Genomic DNA, 8,017 nt, shown 5'->3' on the forward strand with positions numbered 1-8,017 from the left:
AGTTGCTCCGCGGCATGTGGGATCTTCCCAGACCAGGACTCGAACCCGTGTTCCCTGCATTGGCAGGCAGATTCTCAACCACTGCGCCACCAGGGAAGCCCCTCATTGTGGTTTTGATTTGCATTTCCCTGATGATTAGTGATGTTGAGCATCTTTTCATATACCTGTGCCCATTTGTAGGTCTTCTTTGGAAGAAGGAAAATTCAGGTTCTTTGCCTGTTTTTAAATTTGGTTGCTTTTCGGCTCTTGAATTGTATGAGTTCCTTGTATATTTTGGTTATTAAACCCTTATTAGACATGTGGTTTGCAAGTATTTTCTCCCATTCCATAGGTTGCCTTTTCTTTTTTTTTTGATATTAGATGGATATTTTATTTTAAGTTTATTTTTTAAATTGGAATATAATTGCTTTGCAATATTGTGTTAGAACAATACAAGGTGAATCAGCTATATGTATACATATATCCCCTCCCTCTTGAGCCTCCTTCCCACTGCCCCCCCCACCCCCACCAGTCCACCCCTCTAGGTCATCACAGAGCACTAGCTGAGCTCCCTGTGCTATACAGCAGCTTCCCACTAGCTATCTATTTTACACATGGTAGTGTATATATGTCAATGCTACTCTCTCAATTCTTCCCACCCTCCCCTTCTCCCCGTGTCCACAAGTCCACTGTCTACGTCTGCGTCTGTTTTCCTGCCTTGCAAGTAGGTTCATCAGTACCGTTTTTCTAGAGTCCATATATATGCGTTAATATACGATATTTGTTTTTCTTTTTCTGACTTACTTCACTAGCCTTTTCATTTTGTTGATGGTTTCCTTTGCTGTGCAGAAGTTCTTTAGTTTAATGTAGTCCCTCTGTTTATTTTTGCTTTTGTTGCCTTTGCTTTTGGTGTCAAGTTAAAAAAAATCATTGCCAAGACCATTGTCAAGGAGGTTACCCCCTCTGTTTTCTTCTAGGAGTTTTATTGTTTTAGGTCTTACATTCAAGTCTTTGATCCATTTTGAGTTGATTTTTGTGTATGGTGTAAGACAGGGGTCCACTTTCATTCTTTTGCATGTGGCTTTCTAGTTTTCCCAGCAACATTTATTAAAGAGACTGTATTTTCCCATTGTGTATTCTTTGTTTTTTTGTCATAAATTAATTAACCGTGTATGTATGAGTTTATTTCTGGGCTCTCTATTCTGTTCTGTTTATTTGTCTGTCTTTGTGCCAATACCATACTGTTTTGATTACTCTAGCTATACTTTGAAATCAGGAAATCAGCTTTGTTCTTCCTTCTCAAGATTACTTTGGCTATTCAGAGTCTTTTGTGGTTCCATATACATTTTAAGATTGTACTTCTATTTCTGTGAAAAAAGCCATTGGAATTTTGATAGGGATTTCAGTGAATCTGTAGATTGCTTTAGGTAATATGGACTATTTAACAGTATTAATTCTTCTAATCCATTAGCATGGGCTATCTTTCCATTTGTGTATTCTTAAATTTCTTTCATCAATGTCTTATAGTTTTCAGCATACAAAATTTTTACCTTCTTAGTGAAATTTATTCCTAAGTATTTTATTCTTCTTGATGCTATTATAAATGGGACTGTTTTCTTAATTTTCCTTTCCAATAGTTTGTTATTATTGTATAAAAATGCAAATGATCTTTGTGTGTTGATTGTGTATCCTGCAACTCTACTGAATTCGTTTATTAGTTCTAACAGTTTTTTTTGATGGAGTCTTTATGGGTATATATATAATCTTATAACCACTAAGGTGCATAGGAAATCTGCCCTACATACTTTAATAAGAACATTACCTAGAATGGGCATTTCCATATTGTAATATCAGATCATAATTCTGACTGGTTTTTTTTAAAAATAAATTTATTTATTTATTTGTTTTTATTTTTGGCTGTGTTGGGTCTTCGTTGCTGCATATGGGCTTTCTCTAGTTGAGGCAAGCGGGGGCTACTCTTCGTTGCAGTGCCCGGGCTTCTCATTGTCGTGGCTTCACTTGTTGCAGAGCATGGGCTGTAGAGCGCAGGCTCAGTAGTTGTGGTGCATGGGCTTAGTTGCTCCGCGGCATGGCATGTGAGATCTTCCCGGACCAGGGATTGAACCTGTGTCCCCTGCATTGGCAGGCAGATTCTTAACCACTGTGCCACCAGGGAAGCCCCTGACTGTGTTTTTAAAAAAAGTATTAAATAATGGCTATTTCCTTGTTTAGTAAGAAAGGTAACTGTGATATTTGTTAAGAGTTCCAGCAAGAAAAGCAAAGGTGCTAAGCTTTATGTTTACCTTTAAGTAATACTTAGTAATGTCAGGAAATGAGGACTTGCTGTAAAATTCCCAGGTCCCCTTCTTTCTGTCTTTAATATCATTTTTATCTTAGAGTCCTTCTTTTTCATTTTAAGATGCTCTTGATGCTTAAAGAACTAATTTATCTTTTACTATACTCCCAAAGAATTTCTGAAGCAATTTGACTTATCTTGGGACCAGGCCCAACATTAAACTGAAATCTTTTTAATGGTAATATTATTATTATTATTTTTTAACATCTTTATTGGAGTATAATTGCTTTAAAATGGTAATATTATTTTCTCAAATGTTTTATGGTCCTTTGGAGTATTGTCAAAAAGGTGTGTAACCTTCGAATAAATCTTACTCTAGGAATTTCCTCTTAAATTATAAAAAACCAACTCTACTTTGTGGATTGATTTTGTGGAGAATGCTTAATAATAAAGTATCAATATAGAGTTCCTAGATTCCTCACCTAACCCTATTAAAAAAAAACTTGACAGTGTTATTCCCATTTTTTATTTGCTTCATATGAAAATTATATTTAGGAATGATATTAGCATTGAGTTGAACAATCATTTTTCCCATATATAAACTTTCTCCTTGAACATGACTGACTCTGTGTTCCATTGTGACAGGATAAATTCCAACGTTTATGTATGACGTACAATTGAATTCTTAGCTAAACAGAAGAAAGTGGGGAGTGAAATGTGCATCTTGCCCTATTCTTCTTTGAAAGGGATTATAATACTGAATTGAGGTGATTAGCATCTCTTGGTGGCATTTGTGACACACGAATCAAGTGCTGTTTTGTTTAGGCGTGCTGAGATATTGTCGACACCATTCCTTTCCAATAGAACTTTCTGCAGCAGTGGCACTGGAACTGTTCTATATCTGTGCTGTCAACAGAGTAGTCATGTGGAGCCCTCGAGTGCTTGAAATATGGCTAGTAGACTGAGGAACTGGAATTTTCATTTTAATTAATTAAAATTTAAATTTAAGTAGCCACATGTGACTAATGGTTACTTTATCAACTCAGACTCTCAATTTGATTTTTTTCATAAGTAGTATTTTGTAAACAACAACAAAAAAGGAATTTGAGTTACCAAAAAAATATGTTAAGTGTGCACAGCTTCTCTCTGTCTCTGTGTAGTGGATTCTGTTAAGCTGTTTTTGGAGAGGAGGCAGTATAGTATCATGGGATGGGAAGACCTGTGTTCTGAACTGGCTATGCCATTAAGCAGCTTGGACAAATTATCTCCCTGGACTGTTACTTACTTATAAAATGAGGGGTCTTTTGTTTTTCAAATTTATGTTTAACAATGGAAACATATCTTTCTCAAAAGAAAGATAGAGGTGAAAGTTAAGGGTGGGATGAGAAGGGGCAGCAGAGTCCTGTGCATTAATCTATCCCTTTATCTCTCAGTAATTCCCAAGCTCCTCCACTACAGTACAGAACCCACTTCACAAAGCACTCGAGTCGATGAAATCCAGGGTTCCTTTCAGCTCTGATAAAGTATGGTTTCAGTAGGATTACATGTGGAGTTTTCTTTCTATTGATATCATCTTGGTAGCAATTATTCTCCAAAGGCCAATCTTTACATGTATTTTGACCCAATTCAGCTCATTAAAGTTGAGTTTGAGAGGTACTCAGGCCATTCGATGGGGAGAGGTTTGTGTTCTCTTAGCTCACCAAAAATGAAGCTAAAAATAAGAGCTTAATAGACATAGCAGATATGGGCAGGTCCAAATAAAATTTGCATGCAAATTTAAAAAAAAAACACTTAAATTTCCTCCATTGGGAATGGTTTTTATCATTTTGACAATTTCAGGACTGAGTTTCATAAAAGAAAACATGATTGAAGTGGTTAAATTGATAATGTAGAGACTTACTCTTTACTCTGTGTGGGCTCAAGGAACCACGCTTGCTCGTCCCTGCCTTCTAGGGAAAAGTAACTGAGAAATTTAATGGAGTCCTCAGGTGCATACAGCTAGACTGTGGGGTGGAAATTGGCATAAAGGGGAAAGTTTCAGAGGGGAGTATAAGGAGGTTAAAAGTGCTTTTTTCTGCATGATTTTTTGGGGGAGTGGGCATCTATTTTGGATCTCTTCCTCTCCCTTTTCCTTCCCTTCCTTTTCATTGCCCTTCTTTTCTCTCCAATATGATGGTAAGAAGGGCCCAGGTCTACCTCCCCTTTCACTTTCATCCTTTGAAAGCCTAGCAGGCACTAGGGTAAAGTACAGAGGATGAGTGGAGAGTACAATTCTAGCCTTGGAAGGAGTCTTTGCATTGCTCATGGTCTGTCCAAGCTCACCTGGGTAGGAGAGGTCTCAGGGGCTTAGGACCAGGAACATGCTCCCAAGGATCTCTGATGAGGTTAGGCAGTCAGTGGAGGAATCAGGAACTTGAGAGATTTTGTCAACCTTTCCATTTGTTAAGACTAAGAAATACAGTATTTTTGTTATTACATCACACTATGATTTTAAACGTATTGATGGGAAGGATGGTTCATTGTCTCCAAGGGTACAGTGTTCTATAGTAAGTTCAGCTCTGAAAGCTTTTAATTAAAAAAATATATTTTTCCTTTCTTGGCATTCTTGAAATTTAGCAAGTGAACGAACGTAAAGAAAGGAAAACGAGAAAAAAAGCTTAGGTTAAAAATATGTCAAGCATTTTGATTATGCTTGTATACAACATGTCTCAAGGTTGTTCTCTTCTATTAAGCACAATGAGACAGCTGAGCCCGTACGATTTCCTCCTTCCTCTTGACTATTCCTTTTTGGATCTTTAGTTCTTCTCACAGTGCTTTATTACATGGTAGGAACTCAATAAGTATATGTTTAATGCTGGATTGGAGATGTTGGCATTAAAGTTGAAGGTGAATGGAGGGAAGAGAGAGCTTTGACAGAGTGAGCAGAAATTTTACTTGCCAAATATAATACATTAATGTGTCTCTATAACTTTACAGTTTACCAAGGACTGCTACCTACGGGGTCTTATTTTTCCTCACAACAATCCTATAGGATATCGGTATTCCTCTTTTACTTATGCGGCACAGAGAGGTTAAGTGACTTGTTACACCTACAGGCAGAGTTAGGTCTCAAACCCAGTTCTCCTTTCTCCTCAAATGGAAGAGAGAAAGTTTTCCAGAAGGAGGGGATTAGCAGAGGTTTCAGAGCTGCGGAAATATTAAGGAAAATATAATTTTTCAATAACCTTTATGGCTTTCCTGAGAAAAGACATTTCAGTGGGACAGAAAGATTGGAAGACCTAAGGATGGGCAGATTACTGTAAGAGTGGACGCTCTTACTTTCTTCATGGGGGAAAATCCTTTCCAAGTAAAATTGTTTTCTTACATGTTTACTAACTGGGGAAAGTTAATGATTTGAATAACTCCACAAGCTGTTCTATAATATTAGCTCAATTGTAAATGTATAGTTTACAAACAATTTAATGTTGCTAAAGTAAGTAACTTACAATAGTAGGGGAGTATTAGTCAATTTGTTTTGTACTTAGAAGTAGTTATTTTCTGAAATATTTAAAGGCTACAAATCTGTACCCCATTTCTCTAAGGTATTCATAAACATTTGCTGAAAGACATATATTGGTAAGAATTGTTATTATGCAAAATATACTTTACGATTTTACTGAATTTCTTATGTCACCATTCAAATTTTTCATGTCATTTTTTTTAATGTTTCATAGTTTATTGCTGAAATATCTGTGGAACTTAATATTTTACAAAACTTTCTTCTGTAAATGTCAAGACATTTCTGTGTAAAATTATACAACTGCTGCTGTTTTGATAGTCATGTACCACCCACTTCCCACTACTACCCCGTATCTAAATATAGCAGAGTATGCATTCACCTGATGGAGGTGAAGTGTCCATAAGGAAATGAATATCCAGAACTTGTGCCCACCCCAGTGAAACCTAGAAGATTTCATGTATTGATATACTTTATTTTTATAATATTCTAAGTATCCTACTTGTAATTTCGATTGTTAGAATTTTCTTTAAGTCCTTAATCTGTGACATAATAGTTTTGCTCATACCCAAGAAAAAGGGCCTAAAAAATGACATGAGAATACTTTAGATGTTTTCTCTTGACTTTTTTCAGTACATCTTGAAAAAGTGGGAGATATGATGATAGAGTGCTTGGCACTTGGGTCAACAATGTAATTAATTTATTAGTTCAAATATTTATTATATACCTACTTATCAGGGACTGTGCTGGGGTTATGGTATGGAACAATCAGACCCAGTCCTTGGCCTCCTGGGCTTACAGTTTATAAGTGCCAGATTTATAGAGTATAGAATAGAAGCAAATTGATTGAAAAATTATGTGTAAAGATAAAAGTAGAATAGGAGTCCTGTGAGTTTGAGTGTGAGGACAGAGCATCGCCTTGATGTCATTTTACTCTGCTTCCCTAAAAGGTCACCAGAATTCTGGTTACTTCCATTGTGATATGGGCCTCACCCTCACCTGGCAACTCAGTCTACTAGCAGCTATAATTTGCTAAAGCATAAAACTTTTTTTTTTTTTTTTAAACCAGTGTTCAATTCAGAGCCCAGATCAGATCAATCCTCTGTAGGTTAGAGATTTCTGCCTTTAGTAAAGGCAACACACAATACTCTTCTGTCTCAGCGCAGTAACTTGTGATGCATCCCAGTCAGAACGATGACTAGTTAATCTCACTTTGCCTCTCAGCTCTGTCATCTTTTATGTCCCTGAAATGTCAGCCCCTTTAGGCCTGTGCCCTTTCCAGTGTGGTTATTCCAGCCTGGCTCTGTGCTGCAACTCTTTCCTCTCAAACTATCCCTTCACTGCTCTCTTTGCCAGCTTTTCCACTTGCCATTTGGACCTCCTACATGCTGGATCATCCAGATTAACAGGGCTGCCTATCATGGAAAAGGATTCCATGGTTTCAAAACTGAGTTTATTGAAGTTCAACGTATTAATTATCATAATCAGTCAGATGTAATTTTACTGCTGTGGGAGTGAAGCTGAATCCAAGATGCGAGAGTCCAAGGTGTAGAGACAAAGTGATTTTATATGGATTGGAAGAACCTCAGGACAGTTTCCTCCATGAGACCTGATGCCTGTGAAATAACTTTTCCTTCTCATGGGAAGCAGATGGGAGACTAGAGTGTGACCATGCCTTCTGTGTGTAGGTGAGGTGACCCTTATCTTTGTGCCCTTCCCAGAGATGGGCTATGTAATCATCACAAGAAATCATGGAAGTTCTACTCATCTGCTAAAAACACTTCAGTTAGCAGTCATGGTTGTTTGCCTTATGTATGTTTCTTTTGGTAGCCCAGGTGAAGGAAAATTATAACTAGATATGCAGTTGGAATTGTAATTTCTTGCCTGAGTGAAACAATTAATGGGATGGGAGCATTGTCCTCTCCCTACTTCTCCCTCCATCTTCTGCCCTGCCTTGGTAAGACAGTAGACACACCCATGGAAGCTTAACTGTCAAGGTCAAGGACCATCCCTCTGTCTCTCGACCAAGAAGCTCATTGCCAAGGGAGTTTCACCATCTCTAAAACCCAGGAATGTCTACCTGGTTGTGGAATCTCGCCTTCAGGCAGAGGGTAGGAACTGTGCAGGCTGCAGTACTACAAGACTCTGCATTTAATAAGAAATAGAGACTAAAATCTTTTGCCAAGTTTTGTCTCATATAATTTCTTTCTTATGGGGATCAAAACAACCAACACATGGTCTTGACC

This window comes from Eschrichtius robustus, chromosome 14 (genome assembly GCF_028021215.1).
Source record: "Eschrichtius robustus isolate mEscRob2 chromosome 14, mEscRob2.pri, whole genome shotgun sequence".
Lineage (NCBI taxonomy): Eukaryota > Metazoa > Chordata > Mammalia > Artiodactyla > Eschrichtiidae > Eschrichtius > Eschrichtius robustus.